Source organism: Saccoglossus kowalevskii, chromosome 3 (assembly GCF_978046115.1).
Source record: "Saccoglossus kowalevskii chromosome 3, keSacKowa6.1, whole genome shotgun sequence".
Classification (NCBI taxonomy): domain Eukaryota; kingdom Metazoa; phylum Hemichordata; class Enteropneusta; family Harrimaniidae; genus Saccoglossus; species Saccoglossus kowalevskii.
Genome location: NC_140643.1, coordinates 584,413 through 599,623, shown reverse-complemented (window position 1 = coordinate 599,623; position 15,211 = coordinate 584,413).

The following is a 15,211-nucleotide window of genomic DNA, read 5'->3' as shown; positions in this document are numbered from 1 at the left end:
CATGTGTGGCATTCAGTAATTAAACAATGTGTGCATGTATGGCATGCAGTAATTAACCTATGGGTACATGTATGGCATCCTGCAATTAACCAATGTGTGCCTGTATGACATCCAGCCAGTAATTAACCAATGTGTGCCTGTATGGCATCCAGTAATTAACCTATGTGAGCCTATATGGCCTCCAGTAATTAACCAATGTGTGCATGTATGGCATCCAGTAATTAACCAATGTGCGCCTGTATGGCATCCAGTAATTAACCTATGGGTGCATGTATGGCATCCTGTAATTAACCAATGTGTGCCTGTATGGCATCCAGTAATTAACCTATGGGTGCATGTATGGCATCCTGTAATTAACCAATGTGTGCCTGTATGGCATCCTGTAATTAACCAATGTGTGCCTGTATGGCATCCAATAATTAACCAATATGTGGCTGTATGGCATCCAGTAATTAACCTATGGGTGCCTGTATGGCATCCAGTAATTAACCTATGGGTGCATGTATGGCATCAAGTAATTAACCAATGTGTGCCTGAATGGCAGGCTGTAATTAACCAATGTGTGCCTGTTTGGCATACAGTAATTAAACAACGCGTGCCTCTATGACAACCTGTAATTAATCAATGTGTGCCTGTATGACATACAGTAATTAACCAATGTGTGCCTGTATGGCATCCAGTAATTAACCAATGTGTGCCTGTATGGCATCCAGTAATTAACCTATGGGTGCCTGTATGGCATCCAGTAATTAACCATTGTGTGCATGTATGGCATTCAGTAATTAACCAATGGGTGCCTGTATGGCATGCAGTAATTAACCAATATGTGCCTATATGGCATCCAGTAATTAACCTATATGTGTGCATGTATGGCATCTAGTAATTAACCAACGTGTGCCTGTATGGCATCCAGCCAGTAATTAACCAATGTGTGCCTGTATGGCATCCAGTAATTAACCAATGTGTGCCTGAATGGCATCCAGTAATTAACCTATATGTGTGCCTGTATGTCATCCAGTAATTAACCAATATGTGTCTGTATGGCATCCAGTAATTAACCAATGTGTGCCTGTATGGCATCCAGCCAGTAATTAACCAATGTGTGCATGTATGGCATCCAGTAATTAACCACTGTGTGCATGTACGGCATCCAGTAATTAACCAATGTGTGCCTGTATGACAGACAGTAATTAACCTATGGGTGCATGTATGGCATCCTGTAATTAACCAATGTGTGCATGTATGGCATCCAGTAATTAACCAATGTGTGCCTGTATGGCATCCAGTAATTAACCAATGTGTGCCTGTATGGCATCCAGTAATTAACCAATGTGTGCCTGTATGGCATCCAGTAATTAACCTATGGGTGCATGTATGGCATCCTGTAATTAACCAATGTGTGCTTGTATGGCATCCAGGCAGTAATTAACCAATGTGTGCATGTATGGCATCCAGTAATTAACCAATGTGTGCATGTATGGCATCCAGTAATTAACCAATGTATGCCTATATAGCATCCAGTAATTAACCAATCTATGCCTGATTGGCATGCAGTAATTAACCAATGTTGGCCTGTTTGGCATACAGTAATTAACCAATGTGTGCCTGAATGGCAGGCTGTAATTAACCAATGTGTGCCTGAATGGCAGGCTGTAATTAACCAATATGTGCCTGTATGGCATCCAGTAATTAACCTATATGTGTGCCTGTATGGCACCCAGTAATTAACCTATGGGTGCATGTATGGCATCCAGTAATTAACCAATGTGTGCCTGTATGGCATCCAATAATTAACCTATATGTGTGCCTGTATGGCATCCAGTAATTAACCTATGGGTGCATGTATGGCATCCAGTAATTAACCAATGTGTGCATGTATGGCATCCAGCCAGTAATTAACCAATGTGTGCCTGCATGGCATCCAGTAATTAACCAATGTGTGCCTGAATGGCATCCAGTAATTAACCTATATGTGCCTGTATGTCATCCAGTAATTAACCAATATGTGCCTGTATGGCATCCAGTAATTAACCTATATGTGTGCCTGTATGGCATCCAGTAATTAACCTATGGGTGCATGTATGGCATCCAGTAATTAACCAATGTGTGCCTGTATGGCATCCAATAATTAACCTATATGTGTGCCTGTATGGCATCCAGTAATTAACCTATGGGTGCATGTATGGCATCCAGCAATTAACCAATGTGTGCATGTATGGCATCTAGTAATTAACCAATGTGCGCCTGTATGGCATCCAGCCAGTAATTAACCAATGTGTGCCTGCATGGCATCCAGTAATTAACCAATGTGTGCCTGAATGGCAGGCTGTAATTAACCAATGTGTGCCTGTTTGGCATACAGTAATTAAACAACGTGTGCCTCTATGACAACCTGTAATTAACCAATGTGTGCCTGTATGACATACAGTAATTAACCAATGTGTGCCTGTATGGCATCCAGTAATTAACCAATGTGTGCCTGTATGGCATCCAGTAATTAACCTATGGGTGCCTGTATGGCATCCAGTAATTAACTATTGTGTGCATGTATGGCATTCAGTAATTAACCAATGGGTGCCTGTATGGCATGCAGTAATTAACCAATATGTGCCTATATGGCATCCAGTAATTAACCTATATGTGTGCATGTATGGCATCTAGTAATTAACCAATGTGTGCCTGTATGGCATCCAGCCAGTAATTAACCAATGTGTGCCTGCATGGCATCCAGTAATTAACCAATGTTTGCCTGAATGGCATCCAGTAATTAACCTATATGTGTGCCTGTATGGCATCTAGTAATTAACCAATGTGTGCCTGTATGGCATCCAGCCAGTAATTAACCAATGTGTGCCTGCATGGCATCCAGTAATTAACCAATGTTTGCCTGAATGGCATCCAGTAATTAACCTATATGTGTGCATGTATGGCATCTAGTAATTAACCAATGTGTGCCTGTATGGCATCCAGCCAGTAATTAACCAATGTGTGCCTGCATGGCATCCAGTAATTAACCAATGTTTGCCTGAATGGCATCCAGTAATTAACCAATATGTGCCTGTATGGCATCCAGTAATTAACCTATATGTGTGCATGTATGGCATCCTGTAATTAACCTATGGGTGCATGTATGGCATCCAGCCAGTAATTAACCAATGTGTGCCTGTATGGCATCCAGCCAGTAATTAACCAATGTGTGCCTGTATGGCATCCAGCCAGTAATTAACCAATGTGTGCCTGCATGGCATCCAGTAATTAACCAATGTGTGCCTGAATGGCATCCAGTAATAGGCAGTAATAGGCAGTAATTAACCTACATGTGTGCCTGTATGGCATCCTGTCATTAACCAATGTGTGCCTGTATGGCATCCAGCCAGTAATTAACCAATGTGTGCATGTATGGCATCCAGTAATTAACCATTGTGTGCATGTATGGCATTCAGTAATTAACCAATGGGTGCCTGTATGGCATGCAGTAATTAACCAATATGTGCCTATATGGCATCCAGTAATTAACCTATATGTGTGCATGTATGGCATCTAGTAATTAACCAACGTGTGCCTGTATGGCATCCAGCCAGTAATTAACCAATGTGTGCCTGTATGGCATCCAGTAATTAACCAATGTGTGCCTGAATGGCATCCAGTAATTAACCTATATGTGTGCCTGTATGTCATCCAGTAATTAACCAATATGTGCCTGTATGGCATCCAGTAATTAACCAATGTGTGCCTGTATGGCATCCAGCCAGTAATTAACCAATGTGTGCATGTATGGCATCCAGTAATTAACCACTGTGTGCATGTACGGCATCCAGTAATTAACCAATGTGTGCCTGTATGACAGACAGTAATTAACCTATGGGTGCATGTATGGCATCCTGTAATTAACCAATGTGTGCATGTATGGCATCCAGTAATTAACCAATGTGTGCCTGTATGGCATCCAGTAATTAACCAATGTGTGCCTGTATGGCATCCAGTAATTAACCAATGTGTGCCTGTATGGCATCCAGTAATTAACCTATGGGTGCATGTATGGCATCCTGTAATTAACCAATGTGTGCTTGTATGGCATCCAGGCAGTAATTAACCAATGTGTGCATGTATGGCATCCAGTAATTAACCAATGTGTGCATGTATGGCATCCAGTAATTAACCAATGTATGCCTATATAGCATCCAGTAATTAACCAATCTATGCCTGATTGGCATGCAGTAATTAACCAATGTTGGCCTGTTTGGCATACAGTAATTAACCAATGTGTGCCTGAATGGCAGGCTGTAATTAACCAATGTGTGCCTGAATGGCAGGCTGTAATTAACCAATATGTGCCTGTATGGCATCCAGTAATTAACCTATATGTGTGCCTGTATGGCACCCAGTAATTAACCTATGGGTGCATGTATGGCATCCAGTAATTAACCAATGTGTGCCTGTATGGCATCCAATAATTAACCTATATGTGTGCCTGTATGGCATCCAGTAATTAACCTATGGGTGCATGTATGGCATCCAGTAATTAACCTATGTGAGCCTATATGGCCTCCAGTAATTAACCAATGTGTGCATGTATGGCATCCAGTAATTAACCAATGTGCGCCTGTATGGCATCCAGTAATTAACCTATGGGTGCATGTATGGCATCCTGTAATTAACCAATGTGTGCCTGTATGGCATCCAGTAATTAACCTATGGGTGCATGTATGGCATCCTGTAATTAACCAATGTGTGCCTGTATGGCATCCTGTAATTAACCAATGTGTGCCTGTATGGCATCCAATAATTAACCAATATGTGGCTGTATGGCATCCAGTAATTAACCTATGGGTGCCTGTATGGCATCCAGTAATTAACCTATGGGTGCATGTATGGCATCAAGTAATTAACCAATGTGTGCCTGAATGGCAGGCTGTAATTAACCAATGTGTGCCTGTTTGGCATACAGTAATTAAACAACGCGTGCCTCTATGACAACCTGTAATTAATCAATGTGTGCCTGTATGACATACAGTAATTAACCAATGTGTGCCTGTATGGCATCCAGTAATTAACCAATGTGTGCCTGTATGGCATCCAGTAATTAACCTATGGGTGCCTGTATGGCATCCAGTAATTAACCATTGTGTGCATGTATGGCATTCAGTAATTAACCAATGGGTGCCTGTATGGCATGCAGTAATTAACCAATATGTGCCTATATGGCATCCAGTAATTAACCTATATGTGTGCATGTATGGCATCTAGTAATTAACCAACGTGTGCCTGTATGGCATCCAGCCAGTAATTAACCAATGTGTGCCTGTATGGCATCCAGTAATTAACCAATGTGTGCCTGAATGGCATCCAGTAATTAACCTATATGTGTGCCTGTATGTCATCCAGTAATTAACCAATATGTGTCTGTATGGCATCCAGTAATTAACCAATGTGTGCCTGTATGGCATCCAGCCAGTAATTAACCAATGTGTGCATGTATGGCATCCAGTAATTAACCACTGTGTGCATGTACGGCATCCAGTAATTAACCAATGTGTGCCTGTATGACAGACAGTAATTAACCTATGGGTGCATGTATGGCATCCTGTAATTAACCAATGTGTGCATGTATGGCATCCAGTAATTAACCAATGTGTGCCTGTATGGCATCCAGTAATTAACCAATGTGTGCCTGTATGGCATCCAGTAATTAACCAATGTGTGCCTGTATGGCATCCAGTAATTAACCTATGGGTGCATGTATGGCATCCTGTAATTAACCAATGTGTGCTTGTATGGCATCCAGGCAGTAATTAACCAATGTGTGCATGTATGGCATCCAGTAATTAACCAATGTGTGCATGTATGGCATCCAGTAATTAACCAATGTATGCCTATATAGCATCCAGTAATTAACCAATCTATGCCTGATTGGCATGCAGTAATTAACCAATGTTGGCCTGTTTGGCATACAGTAATTAACCAATGTGTGCCTGAATGGCAGGCTGTAATTAACCAATGTGTGCCTGAATGGCAGGCTGTAATTAACCAATATGTGCCTGTATGGCATCCAGTAATTAACCTATATGTGTGCCTGTATGGCACCCAGTAATTAACCTATGGGTGCATGTATGGCATCCAGTAATTAACCAATGTGTGCCTGTATGGCATCCAATAATTAACCTATATGTGTGCCTGTATGGCATCCAGTAATTAACCTATGGGTGCATGTATGGCATCCAGTAATTAACCAATGTGTGCATGTATGGCATCCAGCCAGTAATTAACCAATGTGTGCCTGCATGGCATCCAGTAATTAACCAATGTGTGCCTGAATGGCATCCAGTAATTAACCTATATGTGCCTGTATGTCATCCAGTAATTAACCAATATGTGCCTGTATGGCATCCAGTAATTAACCTATATGTGTGCCTGTATGGCATCCAGTAATTAACCTATGGGTGCATGTATGGCATCCAGTAATTAACCAATGTGTGCCTGTATGGCATCCAATAATTAACCTATATGTGTGCCTGTATGGCATCCAGTAATTAACCTATGGGTGCATGTATGGCATCCAGCAATTAACCAATGTGTGCATGTATGGCATCTAGTAATTAACCAATGTGCGCCTGTATGGCATCCAGCCAGTAATTAACCAATGTGTGCCTGCATGGCATCCAGTAATTAACCAATGTGTGCCTGAATGGCAGGCTGTAATTAACCAATGTGTGCCTGTTTGGCATACAGTAATTAAACAACGTGTGCCTCTATGACAACCTGTAATTAACCAATGTGTGCCTGTATGACATACAGTAATTAACCAATGTGTGCCTGTATGGCATCCAGTAATTAACCAATGTGTGCCTGTATGGCATCCAGTAATTAACCTATGGGTGCCTGTATGGCATCCAGTAATTAACTATTGTGTGCATGTATGGCATTCAGTAATTAACCAATGGGTGCCTGTATGGCATGCAGTAATTAACCAATATGTGCCTATATGGCATCCAGTAATTAACCTATATGTGTGCATGTATGGCATCTAGTAATTAACCAATGTGTGCCTGTATGGCATCCAGCCAGTAATTAACCAATGTGTGCCTGCATGGCATCCAGTAATTAACCAATGTTTGCCTGAATGGCATCCAGTAATTAACCTATATGTGTGCCTGTATGGCATCTAGTAATTAACCAATGTGTGCCTGTATGGCATCCAGCCAGTAATTAACCAATGTGTGCCTGCATGGCATCCAGTAATTAACCAATGTTTGCCTGAATGGCATCCAGTAATTAACCTATATGTGTGCATGTATGGCATCTAGTAATTAACCAATGTGTGCCTGTATGGCATCCAGCCAGTAATTAACCAATGTGTGCCTGCATGGCATCCAGTAATTAACCAATGTTTGCCTGAATGGCATCCAGTAATTAACCAATATGTGCCTGTATGGCATCCAGTAATTAACCTATATGTGTGCATGTATGGCATCCTGTAATTAACCTATGGGTGCATGTATGGCATCCAGCCAGTAATTAACCAATGTGTGCCTGTATGGCATCCAGCCAGTAATTAACCAATGTGTGCCTGTATGGCATCCAGCCAGTAATTAACCAATGTGTGCCTGCATGGCATCCAGTAATTAACCAATGTGTGCCTGAATGGCATCCAGTAATAGGCAGTAATAGGCAGTAATTAACCTACATGTGTGCCTGTATGGCATCCTGTCATTAACCAATGTGTGCCTGTATGGCATCCAGCCAGTAATTAACCAATGTGTGCATGTATGGCATCCAGTAATTAACCATTGTGTGCATGTATGGCATTCAGTAATTAACCAATGGGTGCCTGTATGGCATGCAGTAATTAACCAATATGTGCCTATATGGCATCCAGTAATTAACCTATATGTGTGCATGTATGGCATCTAGTAATTAACCAACGTGTGCCTGTATGGCATCCAGCCAGTAATTAACCAATGTGTGCCTGTATGGCATCCAGTAATTAACCAATGTGTGCCTGAATGGCATCCAGTAATTAACCTATATGTGTGCCTGTATGTCATCCAGTAATTAACCAATATGTGCCTGTATGGCATCCAGTAATTAACCAATGTGTGCCTGTATGGCATCCAGCCAGTAATTAACCAATGTGTGCATGTATGGCATCCAGTAATTAACCACTGTGTGCATGTACGGCATCCAGTAATTAACCAATGTGTGCCTGTATGACAGACAGTAATTAACCTATGGGTGCATGTATGGCATCCTGTAATTAACCAATGTGTGCATGTATGGCATCCAGTAATTAACCAATGTGTGCCTGTATGGCATCCAGTAATTAACCAATGTGTGCCTGTATGGCATCCAGTAATTAACCAATGTGTGCCTGTATGGCATCCAGTAATTAACCTATGGGTGCATGTATGGCATCCTGTAATTAACCAATGTGTGCTTGTATGGCATCCAGGCAGTAATTAACCAATGTGTGCATGTATGGCATCCAGTAATTAACCAATGTGTGCATGTATGGCATCCAGTAATTAACCAATGTATGCCTATATAGCATCCAGTAATTAACCAATCTATGCCTGATTGGCATGCAGTAATTAACCAATGTTGGCCTGTTTGGCATACAGTAATTAACCAATGTGTGCCTGAATGGCAGGCTGTAATTAACCAATGTGTGCCTGAATGGCAGGCTGTAATTAACCAATATGTGCCTGTATGGCATCCAGTAATTAACCTATATGTGTGCCTGTATGGCACCCAGTAATTAACCTATGGGTGCATGTATGGCATCCAGTAATTAACCAATGTGTGCCTGTATGGCATCCAATAATTAACCTATATGTGTGCCTGTATGGCATCCAGTAATTAACCTATGGGTGCATGTATGGCATCCAGTAATTAACCAATGTGTGCATGTATGGCATCCAGCCAGTAATTAACCAATGTGTGCCTGCATGGCATCCAGTAATTAACCAATGTGTGCCTGAATGGCATCCAGTAATTAACCTATATGTGCCTGTATGTCATCCAGTAATTAACCAATATGTGCCTGTATGGCATCCAGTAATTAACCTATATGTGTGCCTGTATGGCATCCAGTAATTAACCTATGGGTGCATGTATGGCATCCAGTAATTAACCAATGTGTGCCTGTATGGCATCCAATAATTAACCTATATGTGTGCCTGTATGGCATCCAGTAATTAACCTATGGGTGCATGTATGGCATCCAGCAATTAACCAATGTGTGCATGTATGGCATCTAGTAATTAACCAATGTGCGCCTGTATGGCATCCAGCCAGTAATTAACCAATGTGTGCCTGCATGGCATCCAGTAATTAACCAATGTGTGCCTGAATGGCAGGCTGTAATTAACCAATGTGTGCCTGTTTGGCATACAGTAATTAAACAACGTGTGCCTCTATGACAACCTGTAATTAACCAATGTGTGCCTGTATGACATACAGTAATTAACCAATGTGTGCCTGTATGGCATCCAGTAATTAACCCATGTGTGCCTGTATGGCATCCAGTAATTAACCTATGGGTGCCTGTATGGCATCCAGTAATTAACTATTGTGTGCATGTATGGCATTCAGTAATTAACCAATGGGTGCCTGTATGGCATGCAGTAATTAACCAATATGTGCCTATATGGCATCCAGTAATTAACCTATATGTGTGCATGTATGGCATCTAGTAATTAACCAATGTGTGCCTGTATGGCATCCAGCCAGTAATTAACCAATGTGTGCCTGCATGGCATCCAGTAATTAACCAATGTTTGCCTGAATGGCATCCAGTAATTAACCTATATGTGTGCCTGTATGGCATGTAGTAATTAACCAATGTGTGCCTGTATGGCATCCAGCCAGTAATTAACCAATGTGTGCCTGCATGGCATCCAGTAATTAACCAATGTTTGCCTGAATGGCATCCAGTAATTAACCTATATGTGTGCATGTATGGCATCTAGTAATTAACCAATGTGTGCCTGTATGGCATCCAGCCAGTAATTAACCAATGTGTGCCTGCATGGCATCCAGTAATTAACCAATGTTTGCCTGAATGGCATCCAGTAATTAACCAATATGTGCCTGTATGGCATCCAGTAATTAACCTATATGTGTGCATGTATGGCATCCTGTAATTAACCTATGGGTGCATGTATGGCATCCAGCCAGTAATTAACCAATGTGTGCCTGTATGGCATCCAGCCAGTAATTAACCAATGTGTGCCTGTATGGCATCCAGCCAGTAATTAACCAATGTGTGCCTGCATGGCATCCAGTAATTAACCAATGTGTGCCTGAATGGCATCCAGTAATAGGCAGTAATAGGCAGTAATTAACCTACATGTGTGCCTGTATGGCATCCTGTCATTAACCAATGTGTGCCTGTATGGCATCCAGCCAGTAATTAACCAATGTGTGCATGTATGGCATCCAGTAATTAACCACTGTGTGCATGTACGGCATCCAGTAATTAACCAATGTGTGCCTGTATGACAGACAGAAATTAACCTATGGGTGCATGTATGGCATCCTGTAATTAACCAATGTGCGCATGTATGGCATCCAGTAATTAACCAATGTGTGCCTGTATGGCATCCAGTAATTAACCAATGTGTGCCTGTATGGCATCCATTAATTAACCAATGTGTGCCTGTATGGCATCCAGTAATTAACCTATGGGTGCATGTATGGCATCCTGTAATTAACCAATGTGTGCTTGTATGGCATCCAGTAATTAACCAATGTGTGCATGTATGGCATCCAGCCAGTAATTAACCAATGTGTGCATGTATGGCATCCAGTAATTAACCAATGTGTGCATGTATGGCATCCAGTAATTAACCAATGTATGCCTATATAGCATCCAGTAATTAACCAATCTATGCCTGATTGGCATGCAGTAATTAACCAATGTTGGCCTGTTTGGCATACAGTAATTAACCAATGTGTGCCTGAATGGCAGGCTGTAATTAACCAATGTGTGCCTGTTTGGCATACAGTAATTAAACAACGTGTGCCTCTATGACAACCTGTAATTAACCAATGTGTGCCTGTATGACATCCAGTAATTAACCAATGTGTGCCTGTATGGCATCCAATAATTAACCAATATGTGGCTGTATGGCATCCAATAATTAACCTATGGGTTCCTGTATGGCATCCAGTAATTAACCATTGTGTGCATGTGTGGCATCCAGTAATTAACCATTGTGTGCATGTGTGGCATTCAGTAATTAAACAATGTGTGCATGTATGGCATGCAGTAATTAACCTATGGGTACATGTATGGCATCCTGCAATTAACCAATGTGTGCCTGTATGACATCCAGCCAGTAATTAACCAATGTGTGCCTGTATGGCATCCAGTAATTAACCTATGTGAGCCTATATGGCCTCCAGTAATTAACCAATGTGTGCATGTATGGCATCCAGTAATTAACCAATGTGCGCCTGTATGGCATCCAGTAATTAACCTATGGGTGCATGTATGGCATCCTGTAATTAACCAATGTGTGCCTGTATGGCATCCAGTAATTAACCTATGGGTGCATGTATGGCATCCTGTAATTAACCAATGTGTGCCTGTATGGCATCCTGTAATTAACCAATGTGTGCCTGTATGGCATCCAATAATTAACCAATATGTGGCTGTATGGCATCCAGTAATTAACCTATGGGTGCCTGTATGGCATCCAGTAATTAACCTATGGGTGCATGTATGGCATCAAGTAATTAACCAATGTGTGCCTGAATGGCAGGCTGTAATTAACCAATGTGTGCCTGTTTGGCATACAGTAATTAAACAACGCGTGCCTCTATGACAACCTGTAATTAATCAATGTGTGCCTGTATGACATACAGTAATTAACCAATGTGTGCCTGTATGGCATCCAGTAATTAACCAATGTGTGCCTGTATGGCATCCAGTAATTAACCTATGGGTGCCTGTATGGCATCCAGTAATTAACCATTGTGTGCATGTATGGCATTCAGTAATTAACCAATGGGTGCCTGTATGGCATGCAGTAATTAACCAATATGTGCCTATATGGCATCCAGTAATTAACCTATATGTGTGCCTGTATGGCACCCAGTAATTAACCTATGGGTGCATGTATGGCATCCAGTAATTAACCAATGTGTGTCTGTATGGCATCCAATAATTAACCTATATGTGTGCCTGTATGGCATCCAGTAATTAACCTATGGGTGCATGTATGGCATCCAGTAATTAACCAATGTGTGCATGTATGGCATCCAGCCAGTAATTAACCAATGTGTGCCTGCATGGCATCCAGTAATTAACCAATGTGTGCCTGTATGGCATCCTGTCATTAACCAATGTGTGCCTGTATGGCATCCAGCCAGTAATTAACCAATGTGTGCATGTATGGCATCCAGTAATTAACCACTGTGTGCATGTACGGCATCCAGTAATTAACCAATGTGTGCCTGTATGACAGACAGAAATTAACCTATGGGTGCATGTATGGCATCCTGTAATTAACCAATGTGTGCATGTATGGCATCCAGCCAGTAATTAACCAATGTGTGCCTGCATGGCATCCAGTAATTAACCAATGTGTGCCTGAATGGCATCCAGTAATTAACCTATATGTGCCTGTATGTCATCCAGTAATAAACCAATATGTGCCTGTATGGCATCCAGTAATTAACCTATATGTGTGCCTGTATGGCATCCAGTAATTAACCTATGGGTGCATGTATGGCATCCAGTAATTAACCAATGTGTGCCTGTATGGCATCCAATAATTAACCTATATGTGTGCCTGTATGGCATCCAGTAATTAACCTATGGGTGCATGTATGGCATCCAGCAATTAACCAATGTGTGCATGTATGGCATCTAGTAATTAACCAATGTGCGCCTGTATGGCATCCAGCCAGTAATTAACCAATGTTGCCTGCATGGCATCCAGTAATTAACCAATGTGTGCCTGAATGGCAGGCTGTAATTAACCAATGTGTGCCTGTTTGGCATACAGTAATTAAACAACGTGTGCCTCTATGACAACCTGTAATTAACCAATGTGTGCCTGTATGACATACAGTAATTAACCAATGTGTGCCTGTATGGCATCCAGTAATTAACCAATGTGTGCCTGTATGGCATCCAGTAATTAACCTATGGGTGCCTGTATGGCATCCAGTAATTAACTATTGTGTGCATGTATGGCATTCAGTAATTAACCAATGGGTGCCTGTATGGCATGCAGTAATTAACCAATATGTGCCTATATGGCATCCAGTAATTAACCTATATGTGTGCATGTATGGCATCTAGTAATTAACCAATGTGTGCCTGTATGGCATCCAGCCAGTAATTAACCAATGTGTGCCTGCATGGCATCCAGTAATTAACCAATGTTTGCCTGAATGGCATCCAGTAATTAACCTATATGTGTGCCTGTATGGCATCTAGTAATTAACCAATGTGTGCCTGTATGGCATCCAGCCAGTAATTAACCAATGTGTGCCTGCATGGCATCCAGTAATTAACCAATGTTTGCCTGAATGGCATCCAGTAATTAACCTATATGTGTGCATGTATGGCATCTAGTAATTAACCAATGTGTGCCTGTATGGCATCCAGCCAGTAATTAACCAATGTGTGCCTGCATGGCATCCAGTAATTAACCAATGTTTGCCTGAATGGCATCCAGTAATTAACCAATATGTGCCTGTATGGCATCCAGTAATTAACCTATATGTGTGCATGTATGGCATCCTGTAATTAACCTATGGGTGCATGTATGGCATCCAGCCAGTAATTAACCAATGTGTGCCTGTATGGCATCCAGCCAGTAATTAACCAATGTGTGCCTGTATGGCATCCAGCCAGTAATTAACCAATGTGTGCCTGCATGGCATCCAGTAATTAACCAATGTGTGCCTGAATGGCATCCAGTAATAGGCAGTAATAGGCAGTAATTAACCTACATGTGTGCCTGTATGGCATCCTGTCATTAACCAATGTGTGCCTGTATGGCATCCAGCCAGTAATTAACCAATGTGTGCATGTATGGCATCCAGTAATTAACCACTGTGTGCATGTACGGCATCCAGTAATTAACCAATGTGTGCCTGTATGACAGACAGAAATTAACCTATGGGTGCATGTATGGCATCCTGTAATTAACCAATGTGTGCATGTATGGCATCCAGTAATTAACCAATGTGTGCCTGTATGGCATCCAGTAATTAACCAATGTGTGCCTGTATGGCATCCAGTAATTAACCAATGTGTGCCTGTATGGCATCCAGTAATTAACCTACGGGTGCATGTATGGCATCCTGTAATTAACCAATGTGTGCTTGTATGGCATCCAGTAATTAACCAATGTGTGCCTGTATGGCATCCAGCCAGTAATTAACCAATGTGTGCATGTATGGCATCCAGTAATTAACCAATGTGTGCATGTATGGCATCCAGTAATTAACCAATGTATGCCTATATAGCATCCAGTAATTAACCAATCTATGCCTGATTGGCATGCAGTAATTAACCAATGTTGGCCTGTTTGGCATACAGTAATTAACCAATGTGTGCCTGAATGGCAGGCTGTAATTAACCAATGTGTGCCTGAATGGCAGGCTGTAATTAACCAATGTGTGCCTGTTTGGCATACAGTAATTAACCAATGTGTGCCTGTATGGCATCCAATAATTAACCAATATGTGGCTGTATGGCATCCAATAATTAACCTATGGGTGCCTGTATGGCATCCAGTAATTAACCATTGTGTGCATGTGTGGCATCCAGTAATTAACCATTGTGTGCATGTGTGGCATTCAGTAATTAAACAATGTGTGCCTGTATGGCATGCAGTAATTAACCTATGGGTACATGTATGGCATCCTGCAATTAACCAATGTGTGCCTGTATGACATCCAGCCAGTAATTAACCAATGTGTGCCTGTATGGCATACAGTAATTAAACAACGTGTGCCTCTATGACAACCTGTAATTAATCAATGTGTGCCTGTATGACATACAGTAATTAAACAATGTGTGCCTGTATGGCATCCAGTAATTAACCAATGTGTGCCTGTATGGCATCCAGTAATTAACCTATGGGTGCCTGTATGGCATCCAGTAATTAACCATTGTGTGCATGTATGGCATTCAGTAATTAACCAATGGGTGCCTGTATGGCATGCAGTAATTAACCAATATGTGCCT